The following is a 17,889-nucleotide window of genomic DNA, read 5'->3' on the forward strand; positions in this document are numbered from 1 at the left end:
CGTTACTAAGTTTTGTGGATTTCCTCAAACATGTCAACTTCCCTCTAATCCCATTGTATTCACCCTATCCTAGCTCAGAGTAATCTCTTGGTTTTATGATGCTAATCCCTTCCTAACAGGTCTCATTTTCCCTGTTATTGTCATTCTCTTATAGTACAATCACCAATGAACCTCATAATAACCTGCAGTCTTCTGGGAAAGATTGAATTATGTTCAGTATCATGATTATTAAAGTATATGAATGCTCATTATATTTTTAAAATCTTTTTTCTGGTTATGATTTTTTTATTAAAGTATAATTGACATACAATATTTTGTTGGTTTCAGGTGTATATCATAGTTATTCTATATTTATATATATTACGAAATGATCACCATGATAAGTCTAATTACCATCTGACACCCTACAAAGTTATTACAATATTATTGAGTGTATTCCCTATGCTATACATTACATCCCTGTGACTTATAACTGGAAGTTTGTACCTCTTAATCCTCTTCACCTATTTTGCTGGCCCCACAACCTCCCTCCCATCGGGCAACCACCAGTTTGTTTTCTGTATCTATGAATCTGTTTCTGTTTTGTTTGTTTCTTTGTTTTGTTTTTCAGATTCCACATCTAAGTGAGATCATTATGGTATTTGTCTTTCTCTGAATTATTTCATTTAGCATGATACTCTCTAAGTCGATCCACATTGTCACAAATGGCAGAATTTTATTCTTCTTCAGGGCTGAGTAATAATCCATTGCATGACTGTACACACTATATTTTCTTTTTTTTTTTCTTTTTAATTTATTTATTTTATTGAAGTATAGTTGACATACAATATTATGTTAGTCTCAGGTGTACAACATAGTGATTCAACACTTGTATACATTATGAAATGATCACCACGAGAAGTGTAGTAACCACTGTGTCACCAAAGTTATTACAATATTATTGACTGTATTACCTATAGTGTACATTATATCCTTGTGACGTATTTATTTTATAACTAGAGATTTGTATGTCTTAATTCCCTTCACCTATTTGCCCAACACCCCACTACCCTCCTGTCTGGCAATCTCTACTTTGTTCTCTGTATCTATGAGTCTGTTTCTATTTTGTTTTATTTGTTTTGTTTTTTTATATTCCACATATAAGTGAAATCATACTGTATTTGTCTTTCTCCATTTGACTTATTTCGCTTAGCATAATACTCTCCAGGTCCATCCATGTTGTTGCAAATGGCAAGATTCAATTCTTTTTTATGGCTGAGTAATATTCCATTGTATATATACACCACATCTTCTTTGTCCATTCCTCTATTGATGGACACTTAGATTGCTTCCATATCTTGGCTATTGTAAATAATTTGTTGTTGTATAATTGTTCGTAGTAATCTCATGATCCTTTGTATTTCTGTGGTGTCAGTTGTAACATCTCTTTCATTTCTGATTTATTCAGGCCCTCTATTTTTTTTTCCTTGGTAAATCTAGCTAAAGGTTTATTAATTTTGTTTATCTTTTCAAAGAACCAGCTCTTAGTTTCATAGATATTTTCTATTGTTTTTTTGTTTCTATTTCATTTGTTTCCACTCTGATCTTTATTATTTCTGTTTTTTTACTAACTTTGGGCTTTGTTCTTCTTTTTCGAGTTCCTTTAGGTGTAAAGTTAGATTGTTTATTTGGGAATTTTCTTGTTTCTTGGGGTAGGCCTGTAGCACTATGAACTTGCCTCTTAAAACTGCCTTTGCTGCATCCCATAGATTTTGGAAAGTTGTGTTTCCGTTTTCATTTGTCTCAAGGTATTTTATGATTTCCTCTTTAATTTCTTCATTGACACTTTGGTTGTTTAGTAGCATGTTGTTTAGTCTCCACGTGTTTGTGTTTTTTCCAGTTTTCTTCTTGTAATTGATTTCTAGTTTTGTACTGTTGTGGTTGGAAAAGATGCCTGATATGATTTCAGTCTTCATAAACTTATTGAGACTTGTTTTGTGGCCTAACATGTGGTCTATCCTGGAGAATGTTCCATGTGCTCTTGAGAAGAATGTGTATTCTGCAGTTGTTGGATGGAATGTTCTGTGTATATCTGTTAAGGTTATTTGGTCTATTGTGTCATTCAAGGCCAATGTTTCCTTATTAATTTCCTGTCTGGATGATCTATCCATTGGTATAAGTGGGTTTTAATTCCTCTACTATTGTTGTATTACTGTCAATTTCTCCCTTTATATCTGTTAATATTTGCTTTATATATTTAGGTGCGCCTATGTTGGTTACATAAATATTATATCCTTTTCTTGGATTGACCCCTTTATCATTATCTAATGTCTTCCTTTGTCTTTTGTTGTAGTCTTTGTTTTACAGTCTATTTTGTCTGATATAAGTATTGCTATCTCAGCTTTCTTTTTGTTTCTATTTGCATGGAATATCTTTTTCCATCTCTTCACTTTTTAGTGAATATCTTTTTCCATCTCTTCACTTTTTAGTCTGCGTGTGTCTTTCGATCTGAAGTACGTCTCTTGTAGGCAGCATATATATGGGTCTTGATTTTTCATCCATTCAACCACCCTATGTTTGATTGGAGAATTTAGTCCATTTACATTTAAAGTAGTTATTGATAGGTATGTACTTATTGACATTTTGGTAATGGTTTTCTGGTTGTTTTTGTAAAACAACCAGAAAGAAGAAGAACAACAGAAGTTCTTCTATATTCCTCTCTTCTTCTCTGGGTCTCTTCCCTTGAGAGTGATGACTTTCTTTAGTGTTATGTTTAGATTCCTTTCTCTTTATTTTTTGTGTATCTATTGTAGGTTTTTTGTTTGTGGTTACCATGACATTCATATGTATTGACCTGTGTATATAGCAGTCTACTTTAAGCTGATAGTCATGTAAGTTCGAATGTATTCTAAAAGCTTTACATTTTGACTCTTCTTCTCCTCACATTTTATGTTTTTGATATTTTACATCTCTTATTTTATGTATCCCTTAACTACTTATTGTAGTTATAGTTATCTTGTATCTTGGTGTGGCTCTCTTTGGGTTCATCTTGTTTGGGACTCTCTCTGCTCCCTGGACCTGGATGTCTGTTTCCTTTCCCAGGTTAGGGAAGTTTTCAGCATTATTTCATCAAATAAGTTTTCTGCCCCTGTGTCTCTTTCTCCTTCTGGGACCCCTATAATGCTAATGTTAGTACGTTTGATGTTGTCCCAGAGGTCCCATAAGCTATCCTTATTTTTTTTTAATTCTTTTTTCATTGTTTTGATTGGGTGATTTTTACTACCCTGTCTCCCAGATCACTGGTTCGCTCTTCTTTATCATCTAATCTGCTGTTGATTCCCTGTAGTGTATTTTCCATTTCAGTTATTGTACTCTTCAGCTCTGATTAGTTTTGTCATACATTTTTTAATCCTTTGTTGCAGTTCTCACCATGTTCATCCATTCTTCTCTCGAGTATGGTGAGCATCTTTATGACCATTACTCTGAATTTTGTATCAGGTAGATTATCTCCATATCATTAAGGTCTTTTTCTGAAGTTTTGTCTAGTTCTTTCATTTGGAACATATTCCTATGCTTCCTCATTTTGCTTCATTCTCTGTGTTTGTTTCTATGTATTAGGTGAAACTGCTCCCTCTCTCAGTCTTGAAGGAGTGGCCTTGTGTAGGTGATGATCCTTCTCGTTCAACCCTGCCCTAGCTCTTAGTTGTCTCTTGAACCTTTTTGGCTATCTAAACTGCCTGATTTATTCTTGATATGCCCTTTTTGTTGGGGGCGTGCCAAGACATGTCAATGTTCCGAGGGGAGGAATCTCATTTAGCACCTAGTTTCTGGGCTGATTGGGAGCCAGACCCTCAGGCAGCAGCTTTTAAAGTATGCAAATATATACAGTCCCATGGGGCTGCAATTGTAATCCCTGCTCACCTCCAGACCAGGAGGTGTCCCCTGGGAAACAGTTGTAAAAATCGGGGCTCCTGACTAGTATATAATCTCCTTTTTGTGAGGTCTCATCCAGCTGTAGCAAGGCTAAGGGGGTGCACAAGGATAGTGTCTCCCTTTGTGGGACACTTGAAGCCTGTCCCTCAGGCTGAAGCTCCAGGCTAAGTAAGTAGGCCTTTTCAGAGGAAGACTGGGGTTGTGTTTCAGTCTGCTCTCTGCAGTGCCCTGGGGGTGGTGGCCTGCCAAAGACTATCTTTTCGATTGTTATAGTCTTGTGGAGCTCGGGGATGCCATCCCTTTTGGCTACCAGGGCCAAGTGATCAATGGGTGTCCCTTGTATAGATTGCGCACATCCGCCGACTTTAGCTAGGCAGCTGGAGAGTGTAGGGGGTGGTGCGCATATGCTGGCTTCAGAAAGGCAGCAGGAAAATGGCTTGCCTGTGTGCGCCTACGGCTTTCAGCAAAGCAGTGGGAGAGTATCATGTCTTGGCGCATTTGTCGGCTTTAGGCTGGGAATGGGAGAATATTGCAACTGCTCATTTGCCCCAGCCCCAGCCAGGGGTGGGGTACTGTCACAGCTACCTGTGCTCACAGACTTTAGCTAGGGAGCGGGAGAATGCCATGACCACTTACGCCCTCCTGCCCTAGCCAGGAAGCTGTGGAGTGCTGTGACCACTGGAGCTCTCCGGCTTCAATGAGGTGTCAGGATAATGCCACGACTGCTCGCCCCTGCATCCAAGCTGGCCCACCTGTGTTGGCCGGTCAGGCAGGGAGCATAGCAATGGTGTCTGCCAGCACCTCCACCTCTGGGGATTGTTTCCACCATCGCCTGCCTCTCCAGCTGATGCTTTTAGATTTGCAAATGACTCTCCTTCACCTATAATCTCAGCACTTTTCAAGCTGCTGTTATTTTGCTGGATCTTCGGGTGAACAAGATGCACACCTGCCCCTTAAGAGGAGAATCTCAGTTTCCTATAGCACTTTGGGACCTTGGATGTCAGCCCCACTGGTTTTCTAAGCCAGACGTTTTGGGGGCTCATCTCTCTGGTGTAGATCCCAGGGGCTGGAGTGCCTGATGAGGGGCACCAACCCCTCCCTCCTTCAGAAGAAGCACCTGTCTGGTGAGATCCGTCCCTATTGTATTGTCACCACAGTGGGGATGGTTTTTTTTTTTTTTTTTTTGCCAGATTGTGTCCTTCTCAATGTGGTCCTTGTGTTGTGAAAAGCAGTTCCTTTAACTTTCAGATCTTTTTCAGAGAGAAATGATGGTCGTATGTAGCTATAAATTTGGTGTGTCCATGGGAAGAGGTGAGTTCAGGCTTTTCCTACACTGCCATCTTGGACCCCCTTCATTATAGTTTAGATTTATTTAGATTATATCTAATACATTTTAAAATGTCAAATATCTGAATTATATTTTTAAAGTATTTCCTATTTGCCTCCATGTTAGATAATAAACTGTTAACTGCATATTTTTTATGATTAAGCTTCAACTTTCCTTCCTTGGGTCCTGGGCACTTGAGTAGGATCCACCATGAGGATGAATCCTGACCAAATCATTAGGTTCTTGTAGCAGAACCCCAAACACATTCCTTACCCCAAACACACTCCTTAATGGCTGATGTGACACTTTCTAGTTTTTTGACAAAAAATCATCTAGAGATTGAAATCATGACTACTACTTTAAAAATTTTAAACCTCTTTTGTTAAAGCAATTCTGGTATAATGAAACCAAAGGATCTTTTTCTGTAGTTACTTAAGAAATATCAACATGTTGATTCAGAGGGAAGTACTCGTAACTTAATAAATTTAACCATTTAGAATTACAAAGATTTCCGGTTAATGTTTAAACTCTGTCAGTCTGTTAATTTTCTACTTGACAGATGTTCTTACTGGGTGTTACGTGGGCACTAGGTACATTAGAATTGAGGGAGTATGTCTAAGTAGGATGTCTCTGGTTACCTATCTCTACTCTGAAGATGAGTAACACTTATGTGGCATAGATCTGGGGCACAAAACAGTGCATAGGTGTAAGTACCCATCTCTCCATTGTAAATGGATAAAATCTTAGTAAGATATTCATAAAGCAAGTCAACCTATGAGAGAAGTCATCTAACTCAGATGGCAAGTGGTCTCATCTCATGTGCCAAATCTGATAGATTGACAGTGGCTTCTTGGACCCCTGTTTTGGGGGTAATTCTTAGATTTTAACTGGATTCTTGAATTTCTTTTTAATTATTTTATTTTATTTCATTTTGCTGAGGAAGATTTGCCCTGAGCTAACATCTGTGCCAGTCTTCCTCTATTTTGTGTGTGGGTCGCTGCCACAGCATGGCTGCCCACAAGTGATGTAGGTCTGCACCCAGGAACCAAACCTGGGCCACCGAAGCAGAGCATGCTGAACTTAACCACTAGACCACAGGGCCAGCCCCCTGGATTCTTGAATTTTAAAGAGTAGCTTGAATAATTAGGTTTATTGTGAATAGTGTTTGCATGAGATACCTTTTTCTATTCTTTTACTTTTGACCTAAATGTATATTAATATTTTAAGTGGGTTTCTTCAAGAGTGCGTATAGTTAAATCTTTTATATCCAAGCTGAAAATCTTTGCCTTTTAATTGGAGTGTTTAGACCACTTACATTTAATGTAAATATTAATATGTAAATATTAATATGGTTTGATTTAATTCACCATCTTTATATTTGTCTTTTATTTGTCCCATTTCTTTTCCTTTTTTTCCTCTTTCCCTGCCTTGTTATGGATGAATTGGGTATTTTTGAGTATTCTATTTTATTTCTACCATTGGCTTATTATCTATACCTTTTTGTTTTATTTTTTAAATGGTTTCTCTAGAGTTTACATTGTGCCTCTCTAATTTATTACAGTCTATCTTCAAATAATGTTATTCAACTTCAAATATAATCTAAGTCCTTTACAACAATATGTTTCCATTCTCCTTCCTGTTCTTTGTGTTGTTGTTGTCGTATAGTCTACTTCCATATATATTATAACCAAAGCAATGTATTGTTCATACTTTTGCTTTTAACAGTCAGTTATCTTTCAAAGAAATTTAAAAATCAGAAAATGTCTTTTATATTTATCTACATAATTAGCATTTCTAGTTCTTTTCAGTCATTTGTATAGATCAAAGTTTCCATGTGGTATCATTTTCTTTCTGCTTGAATAACTTCCTTTAACATTTCTTGTTGGGGGCGGCCCAGTGGTGCAAGCGGTTAAGTGCGCGGGCTCTGCCGCGGTGGCCTGGGATTCGCTGGTTCAGATCCTGGGCACGCACCAATGCACTGCTTGTCAAGCCATGCTGTGGTGGCGTCCCTTATAAAGTAGAGGAAGATGGGCACGGATGTTAGCTCAGGGCCAGTCTTCCTCAGAAAAAAGAGGAGGATTGGCATTGGATGTTAGCTCAGGGCTGATCTTCCTCACAAAAATAAAAAATAAATAAATAAATAAAACATTTATTTTTATGTAGATCTGCAGATGCCAAACCTTTTAGCATTTGATTGATTGATTGATTGATTTTACCTCTGTTTTTGAAAGATATTTTCACTGGATATAGAATTGTCAGTTGACAGGTTTTTTTTTCCTTGCCAAACTTTCAGATATTCTCTTTCTTGTCTTCTGCTTGCGTGGTTTCTCATAAGAAATATGTGTTAGTTTCCTATTGTTGCTGTAACAAATTACCCCAACCTTTTTTATATCTTCCATTTCTTTGTTGATGTTCTCACTGAGTTCATCCATTCTTCTCACAAGATCAGTGAGCATCATTAACACTCTTTGTTTGAACTCTCTGTTGCGTAGGCTGCTCATTTCTGTTTCGCTTAGTTCCTTTTCTGGGTTTCGTCCTGTTCCCTGACTTGGAACGTATTCCTTTGCCTCCTCATTTTGCCTCTTTCCCTGTGCTTGTGTCTATGTATTAGGTAGGTCGGCTACATCTCCTGCTCTCAGAGAGGTGACCTTATGTAAGTGATGCCTTAGGAGGTCTGGCAGTGTGCTTCCCTCTCCTCTTCAGTTGCAAATGTTTCAGAAGTGAAATAAATAACAGATTTATTATCTTACAGCTCTGGAGCTTGGAAACCCAAAATGGGTTTCACTGGGTAAAATCATGTTGTCAGCAGGTGTTACTTCCTTTTGGAGACTCTGGGGCAGAATCCACTTCCTTACCTTTTTCAGATTCTAGAGGTTTTCCACATTCCTTGACTCAGGGCCTCCTTGCATCTTTAAAGTCAGCAACGGCTGATAGAATTTTTCTCATGCTGTATCATGTTGACACTGACTTTCTTGCCTTCTTTTCACTTATAAGGACCCTGTGATTACTTTGAGCCAACCTAGATAATACAGGATGACCTTCTCATCTCAAAATTAGCTGATTAGCAATATTAATTTCATCTGCAACCTTAATTTCCCCTTGCCATGTATATTCCCCTTGCCATAACATATTCACAGATTCTGAGGATAAGGATGTAAACATCCTTGGAAGGCCTTATTCTGCCTACCACAAAGTCTTTAGTAATTTTTATTTTTGTTCCTTGTTACAGAATGTGTTTTCCCCCACCTCTGGCTGTTTTAAGTTTTTGCCTTTATTGCTGATTTTTAGGATTTTGATTTTAATGTGCATTGGTGTATGTGTATTCATGGTATATATTTGCATTTATCTTGCTTGGAGTTAATTTACCTCTGGGATCTGGGAGGTTATAGTTTTTATCAGATTTGAAGAACTCTTGGCCATTATTCCTTCAGTTACTTTTCTGCCCTTTCCTTCCAAAACTCCAGTTACACACATGCTGGACTATTTACTATTGTCCTGAGGTCATCAAGGCTGAGTTGGCTTTTTCAGTCTTTTCTTATATATGCTTCAGTTGGAATAAATCCTATTGTTTTGTCTTCAAGTTCATTGTTCTTTGCTTCTGAAATATCTAATCTGATGCTATTTTCATTTTCAAGTGAACTTTCATTTTCAAGTGAATTTTTCATTTCAGGTACTATATTTTTTATTTCTACAAGTTTCATTTGGTTCTGTTTTTGTATCTTCCATTGTTATAGACTGCATGTTTGTCTCCCCCAGAATTCATATGTTGAAACCCTAACCCTCCTTGTGATGGTAGTAGGAGGTGGGGCTTTGAGAAGCAATTATGTTGTGAGGGTGGAGCCCTCATAAATGGGGTTAGTGCCCTTATAGGAAGAGACATGAGAGAGCTTGCCTGTCTCTCTGCTCTCTGCCATGTGAGAATACAACAGGAAGTTGACTGTCTGCAAACCAGTAAGGCTTTCACCAGAGTCCTACCATCCTGACACTCTGATCTCAGACTTGCAGCCTCCAGAACTGTGACAATTGAATATTTATTGTTTAAGCCACTCAGTCTTTGGTATTTTGTTACAGTACCCTGAGCAGACTAAGATCCATTTTTCTCCTGTGTTCATGTTTTTCCCTTAATATTTGAGAATAGTTATAATAGCTGCTTTAGTTTTAATGCTTTAGTTTTGTTTGCTAGTTCATCTCTTGGCATTCCTGGGCCTATTTCTATTGACTTATTTATCTTCTGGTAATTGATTCCATTTTCCTAATACTTGGTTGGTCTAGTAATTTTTTATTAAGTGCTAGGCACTGTGATCGTTATGTTGTTGAGTATGTGGAGTTTGTGTATTATTCTAAAGAAATATTTGGCTTTGTTTGTTAGACAATTTAAATTAATTATGACTCAGTTTGATCCTTTAAGGCATGTTTTTAAGCTTTGCTGGAGGTAACCTAGAGTACCCATTACCTCCCCACCCTAGCGTCTCCAATAACTGTCCTATCCCAGATAGTCAGCAACAGCCCTCCACTCTAGCTCCTCAGACCTTGAACATCTCTTGGCCCTGTATGAGCTATGGAAATCATACAATTCATAGCTCCTTGGTTCTTTGCTTTGACTTACAGAATTTCATGCTGTATACATGCTGCCTAAAACTCAGAAAAACTCAAGGACCTCAATATAGATTTCTAGCCCTTCTTTTCTGCAAGCCTATTTCTTCTCTGACACTCTGCTCCTCAACTTTCAGTCATTTTAGACTCCCCAAACTCCTATCTCTGTTTCCTGAACTCAGCAAGACTGGTTGGCTTATTTGGGTTCCCCTTCCCAGGGCCCACAATCTGGAAATTGCCTTCAGACAAATCCAGGAAGATTGTAGGGCTCAACTAGTTTGTTTACATTCTTTCAGACATCAGAGTCCTGTGCAGCCTGTTGTCCAGTACAAGAAAACTGTTGTTTCATATACTTTATCCAATTTTCTGGTTGATTACAGCAGGAGGGTAAGTTTGGTTCTTGTTTATGAAATCTAGAAAAGGAAATCTCTTTCCATTGGTTTATCAGTCTCCTTTGTATGCTTCTTGTAATATCACACCATAAGAGGCTGGACCTACCTCTGTATACAGCTTTTTGGCCAGCTACTTTCCATTATATTTCCCATCTTGTCTCCATTGTGATCTTCCTTCTTGACGTCTTGGACTATGGTGCACTTTTGCTTCTGCACCTTTTGTCCTGCTGTTTGTTATTTAAATGCCCTCTCCAGTCTCTGCCTCTTTTTTCACTTGGATAACACGTGTTCATCATTTTACTTATTTATTTATTTATTGGCGAGGAAGATCGGCCCTGAGGTAACATCTTTGCGAGTCTTCCCCTATTTTGTACGTGGGATGCTGCCACAGCATGGCTTGATGAGCAGTGTGTAGGTCTGCGCCCGGGATCCAAACCCATGAACCCTGGGCTGCTGAAGCAGAGCACATGAACTTAACCACTTTGCTACCGAGCTGGCCCCATTGTCCATCATTTTAGTCCCAGCACAGTGCATTGCCTTTCTCCTTTCCTTACTAACTTCTCTCTCGATAGGTAAATGTTTCCCTTAACTGTGTTCATGAGTGACTTGACAGTATGGCTTTGGAGTCAGACTGCTTAGGTTTGAATCCTGTCTTTCTCTTAATATTTCTGGTATTTATTTAAATTTATTTAACTACTTATTTAAGGCAAATTATTTAAATGCTTATTTAAATGTCTCTCTTTTCATCTAACATTTTCTTGAAAGGAAAGACTATATAATATTTATCTTTATATGAGTCCCTAACAAAGTATCCAAAACACACTGGACACTCGAAGTTTGGTTGAAATATTGTGACATTAAATTATGTGGCTTTTGTTTCTAGGATTGGAATTCCCTAGCCTTCCTACTATAATTCAAGCATTGCTTTGGCAAGTAAAGTTAGGAGGAAAAGAAAACACATCAGGAAAGGTTCTGGTTTTCAGATTTTTATTTCAAGCAGTTTTGTATTTTGGTATTTTGAATCTACAAATTAGAATTAATTGGTGGTGTGTTTAGTATTGAAAACTCTATCTTAAAACATGCATTTGCATATTCTTAGTTAAAGGCTTATAGAGATTTTTGTTTTATCTCAAGGGTCCTAATTTGAGTTCAGCTTGGAATTAGTAAGAAAATGTACTTGATTATCTTCTTCAATAAGGTACTTGTTACTTGGTAAAGAAAAAGTAAAGGAATTTGCCCTGGGTGTGTCTTCATTTTTATGCTGCATTAGTGAAAGTCTATAAGAGGTTTGCTTAGCCTATAGGTAGAGTAATATAGATTTTGGGTATGTCTTTTTTTTTTTTTAATTAATTAGTTAATTAATTAATTAATTTATTTTTCCCCCCAAAGCCCCAGTAGATAGTTGTATGTCATAGCTGCACATCCTTCTAGTTGCTGTATGTGGGACGCGGCCTCAGCATGGCTGGAGAAGCGGTGCGTCGGTGCGCGCCTGGGATCCGAACCCGGGCCGCCAGCAGCGAAGCGCGCGCACTTAACCGCTAAGCCACGGGGCCGGCCCCTAGATTTTGGGTATGTCTTGATATAAAAAATTAGGTGGAGGAAACAGTTTTACATTTGGAAATCAGCATCCCTTTTACACTGTGTTGTCTACAGAATGTGAAACTTATTAATGCTCATCATGTTTTCCCATGTCTTTTTCACTTTGCATTTAAAACGAAGATTTAGAAAGATTTCACTGAGGACCACTTCAATAACTATATCAGGCTGGGTGATAATAGCACACAACTTTCTTGTATTTTAGGTTTGGCCGGAAGCCACATACATTACATTTTTGTATTAGGCATCATTTATTATAGTGTGTATGTTTCTTGAGTTCTTTTATAGCAAGCACCTATATGTTATGTTTATATACACCTATATTTCTAGGGACACAAATGGCTTATATTTTTAGGCACAAGGTTGAAATAGCCCTCAGTATGAAGTATAAGTTGGCTGTGAATTATTGCAGAGGCCAAGTTGTAATTTTATACTGTGTAGATATTGGCTTTCTTCCTCCCAGGAGTATTCCACAGCATTTGTTTTATTGTCCTAAAAACATTTGCAGCATTAAGGAAGGAATGCATTGAGACTTAGTTATTTCTTTGCTATCTAAGGAAAGAAATTCTGATCGTCATTCCCTGTCTGACATGTATAAACCTCCTAAATTTACTTGACTTTCAGTTCATTGTCAAAAGGAGCAGTGTCTCAAAAATCTCAAAGCCAGAGCAATATGTCTACAATTCAATGACAACTTTAAATGACTCAGAAGAAAGGCTCTGCATCTGTCTAAGAAATAACCCATATTGGCTGCACTTTAAAGCAACTGAAATGCACATTCATAGCTAATTATAAACAAAAACTAGTTAACACTTTAAATAAAAGGAAAAATAGCAAAAAGATTTAGAGCCTAGACAAGCAGATGAAAGGGTTCTAAGTCTCCTTGCATCTGATATTACTCAAATGCAACTCTGTCTCCAGTTACCTGGGAATACACGGTATTCCCTTCTGAAAACCCAGGATCAGAAAGGGCGTCCGTTCTGTGCCTCTGCTTACTCACAGCAGTTTGGAACAGGATCAGCAGAAATATTTAACATTGCAAAAGAGTGTGAAACTAGAGAAGCGACTACAGACACTAATCACTGGGTCAAAATAGTAGCTTAGTAGGACGGCAACCACCAGAAAATATTTGTGGAGGCTGAGATTTTGGGAAGGAAGTGTTATGCTGTTGGAGAAGACATCACTGAATGCCGACATGCTGAAACCGAATCATTAAAACACTATTTTTAACTGGTTGCATATTTAGAGGCATAAGACTGTCCATGCCAATTGGTAGATTGGCCCTGAAAGGTAATCTTATACCCTAACCCTAAAATAAATAAATAGATGGAAAAAAACTTAATGAAATAAACAAATGAAGGCTGCCTCCTAAAGAGTTCAGTGTTTCTTTTATCATATGGTTTCAAACACAGGCTTCCTCGGCCTCAAATTGCAGGTCTCTAGTTCTCCAGATTTGGGGGGAAAGGGGAACCGTTCCTACAACAGTTGCAATAGTCTGATTTATATCTAAGACCCAGTTTGCCCCTGAAGTGCAGCCACTGGTTGATCAATTTCTATAAGGTCCATTTATTTCTACAATTTTAGACTTTAGGTCTGTTAAAGTGAGTTACTGATATTCTCTGGAGATTGTCAGTACAAACCACTCTTCTTTACTTCTTTCTTAAACCACTCTTCCTTAACTCTTTCTTAAACCACACTTTCTTAACCCTCTCCTTCCCTCCAGTATCAGTAGAGAATTGATTGCTTTATTTCACCATCTTGGTTCTCACCCTTCTCCACTTCAAACTCGGTTTTCAGTATATTCAGTCTCAGGACATTTTCTTGGTGGAGCAGCTCAAACATCAAGATATGAATGGTTACCCATAATATGTACAGAATAAAAATGGTATGCTTCAGAGGAGCGTTGCAAACTTTTGAAAAATCATTTTATCTGTTGGATTTCAGTAGTTTCTCCCTAAATTTACAAAAGACACTGTCGTATCCCTACAGCAATTTCATTTACTGCTGTGACTTGAAAAAAAGCACTAGGCGACTGTTGGCCTCTGTTTATGCTATAAGCATTGGGACTTGTCCTATGAAAACAACTACACACAAATTAAGTAGAAACAAAAAGAAAGAAAAGGTATTAAATATATCTTAGAATTATTCCTTGATTTTGTAAAAATCTTTGAGTCCACTGTGATATTTCTTGGCCTGTAATTTCTTTATATCGTTACAAGGAGGCACCTTCTTTTAGCAATATGTAAACCTCATTCTGAATCTGGACTCTATCTACAGAAGAGTTAAGAAGAAGGTATTTGGTGCTCCTACGGTGGAAAACTTTTTGCATTTTGAAAGCAACATATCCCCGTCCTTTTTTATAGTCATGATGATGTGGAGAGGACAGGAAAGACGGGAGGATTATTACTGTGCTTATTCCTTAATCAGGCAACTCAGTGAAGAAGAAATTACCCTGTTTTCATGAAAAGGAAAAGTTATTAAATCAAAGTGATTATAAAAGTTATTAAAATCAAACACAACATAGTGGCTGATCTAGAATCAGACCCAGGTCTGCCTGACTCTGAATCTCACGTTCTAACCCCCAACACTGACCCTGGTGGGATGTGAAAACGAGAGGCAGAGTGATCGAGAGCAGCTTGCCAAAGAAGTGTAGCTTTCTCATGTGAGGTGTGGGAGAGGCATTGTTCCCAGAGATCTCAGGCCCGGAGGCCCGTGGGCAGTGGTGTCCACTAGGAGTCACACAGATGCCTCTGTTGAAGGCGGTCCAGGCTTCCTGGGAGGCTGTGGCCCACGGAACCTCCGGCGATTGGGTGACAACTGGATGATCGCCACAAACCAAGCCTTGTGCCTCTTTGTCTATTTTAAATGCTTTTTTAGCTTTCCTATAGTTACCGTTATCATGAATGAGTAGAAGGCTGCCATCTTCATTTGATAAGTCAGAAAAGAAACGAGCAATGTGCTATAAAGAATGGGAAAATTAATCTTGCTTGAAGTATAAAGTTAGAATCTTTTATATCTCTTCTCATATAGTTCATTTCATATACTTGATTGTAATGAAGTTTATTGATAGCAGGCTGTAAATATGTAGGAAACTGCTTCTAAAAGTAACACTGGCTTTCTAAACTAGGCACAAAGCCCTCTCTGCCATTAGAAATTAACTGCAAATAATTTTTATATTTCTTAAAAAATAGGTCAGGGAATAAAATAATTAGCAATACGAAGTTTACATGGTTTATAGACAATAATCTTATTTCTATGTCACCTTCAGCTTTTACTTGAAAAGCTGTGCGTATAACACAGATGACACACAGCCTGTCAAAGTTCTTCCTCAAACAGAGAAACACAGTTGGTCTAAGATTTTGGTCATTGCGTATGATTAGCTTGGGTACTTCCTAAATGAATGGCAAAGTTATTCTTATTTTGTTCCTAAAAGGTATCTTAATTTTCACTAACTTAATTACATTGTATTTTAGTTTGGTAGATTACATCCTCATTTTGGTTTCCCTAAAGAAACCAAATCCTGCATTTGTCACTAAGTTAACATCGTAAGTGTGTTTAAAAGAATTTTGACAACAAAATGTTGATGGTGTGTTTATATAAGCATTATGGTGGAAAACGCTATCTCAGTGTTCCCAGAAAACTGAATTGCACCCCAACTTTTCAGAAAGCTTTTATTTCTAAGATTGCCATACAAAGGAAAATCTGTTCAGTTCATTGAACTGTTGACTCTACATCGAGTTGAAATGTGTACTCTAATGCACTTTCTTTGATCTCTCATTTGACTGTTTATCAAAGCTGATTACAGTTTGAATATACAAATCCTCTTAGCTTCAAAATCATGTAAAAATAATGGATAATAGGGCATTTTTAAGTATTCTCTTCTATTCCAATTTGGTTTTGTGATTGTAATATGGCTCTCAGGTTTAGGAAGAGGGTCTGTTTTTATGTTTTGTTCCTTTGGTAAGAATCAGTCTTCTGCCACGTTGGATTAAGTGTTTTTTCAGCCAAACTTGCTCAGGCAATGAAGCAAGAGCTGTTTCAGTACACATCAAAAGGAATCCTTCTGAACAAGTGAAAATGACTTCATTCCACTCACCACCGTTTAGGGGCTTATGCTTTTTGAAAAGCTGTATGTATGTGTTTTCTTTATCTGCCTATAATGTTGAAACAGAATAAAATAGCAGTTGATGTATTCAGTTAAACATAATTATGTATTATATTGCTGTAAGAATTTCAAGAGCTTGAAGTCCAACGTTTTCAAAGAACATTTATTTAGCCCCTGCTAGATATTGGAGGCAGTATGCTAAATATTTTGCGTATCTTAACAGATTAATCTATTTGCCAAAGATTACATAGCTAATTTTAGTGGCAGAATCAGGAATAGCACGCAGATCTCTGGCATCGCATTCCAGTGTGTTTTAAATTTCATAAATCATTTACTTTATTCCTCTAAAACAGTCCAGAAATTTTCTTCCAATCTCAGTCTTAATCAGTATTTTACAAAAGAAAAGAAAAGACACGCGAGGGTGAATGGAAGAATGTCCTTCCTGAGAGTAGTATGCCTTCTGGCGCTGCGTTGTTTTCCCTTAAACAAACTCGATGTGATTCTAGAATTGCTTCTGGAAGCAAACCGCTTTTATGCTGGGCAGCGCCAGAGCAGATTTTATAAGGCAATAAGTTCGTGTTGGAGCCTTTTCAAAGTAAAATCATGGAACGTTTATTCTGTTTTGTAATATGGCTAACGACTGACCTGTAAGTTTATGTAAACAACCTCAAGTACAAAAAGGGAAAGGGGAAAAAAGCCCTCTGCTGCCAGCTCAGATGATCCCTGTGTGGTTCTGACAGTCCTGGCCCAGAGTGGCAGCGTGACATTCCTTTATGGCTCTGCAGATCCTGTGCAGACCTTCGAGCAGCGCTGTCTTGAGGTTATAAAACGGTCGCCGGCCCAGGCTGGACTCCTGTGTTTTAAGTAGTGATGGAGACACTTGGACAGTTCCTGAGTGACCCTGGGTTTGATTTCGAGCATGGTTCCAGTTTCTTATAATCAATTTGTCCTGCTCCACTTTGTCTTCTAATTTCTCCAAGTGGCCACAAGTGTGACCCAAAGGGGAGTGATTGTAAAAGGACAACGTCTTCTTTCACTAGTCCCAGAGTTTTTTAATTGATTTTTTTTTTTTTTTTTTGCTTTTTGTCCTGTAGCTTGGTGATTTTCAAAATGGGTGTCACAAACCATTAGTGAAGCATGAAATCAATTTAGGGGGTCACAACCAGCATTTTAAAATCTAAGAGAATGGACTAAAAATGTTAGAGAGCTTTGCATGAAGTAAGAATATTGTTGGAAAATTTGTGTTGTGTATGTGTGAGAGTGTGTGTGTGCGTGTAGAGTAATACATAAATTCCTAGAATGCTTGCTGGTCAAAAACATGCAAGTCACTGCCATACTTATTTTGTGTGGTGGAGACCTATGTTATTTTATATAATTTGAAAATAGTGATGTAATCTCGTTCCCAAATTTGATCTCTGAGTTGTGTCAGGCTACATTCTTTATTTTTAGACAAAAATGATAGCAAATAAATGGGTACACTGTCACCTCCCTACTTTCAAGTAGTACACAATGTCGGTCTTTTATCTTGCTCCTCTGTGGGACTAATCTCTGGGTCTACTCACCTGTGGTCTGGTGTGGAGAGCACTAGGGAAGAAGGTCACGTACCATTTCTATTTAGTTTTTCGACTTGGCTTTTGTACTTTTGCTTGAGATAATTGCTTTCAACTAATTATTGGCATTTAAATCCTTGCCAAACACATTTGATGTGAATATGAAATTAGCTAGTGTTTTGTTTTCTCAGGTTAATGTCACTGACTTAAAGACATTACTTAGAAAGAAAAGGAAATTACTTGGAATCTAAAAATTGTAATTGGTTATGTAATATATTTTATCTGTGTCAATATAATGGTATTAACTTAATGAAAATTAAATATGATCTAGTCAATAATACCTATTCATACATTTAAAATAAACTTTGGACTGGAGTACATTAGAATGAATAAAGAATTAAAATATATTTTGTA

General features: G+C 37.7%; 1 protein-coding gene across 1 annotated transcript in view; it reads left to right on the forward strand.

Moving 5' to 3' along the window:
* FMN2 (formin 2) overlaps positions 1–17,889 on the forward strand; it is a 346,386-nt gene that overhangs the window by 253,385 nt on the left and 75,112 nt on the right. The window lies entirely within an intron of this gene.

Source organism: Ceratotherium simum, chromosome 36 (assembly GCF_057802395.1).
Source record: "Ceratotherium simum simum isolate JZ-2026a chromosome 36, ASM5780239v1, whole genome shotgun sequence".
Classification (NCBI taxonomy): domain Eukaryota; kingdom Metazoa; phylum Chordata; class Mammalia; order Perissodactyla; family Rhinocerotidae; genus Ceratotherium; species Ceratotherium simum.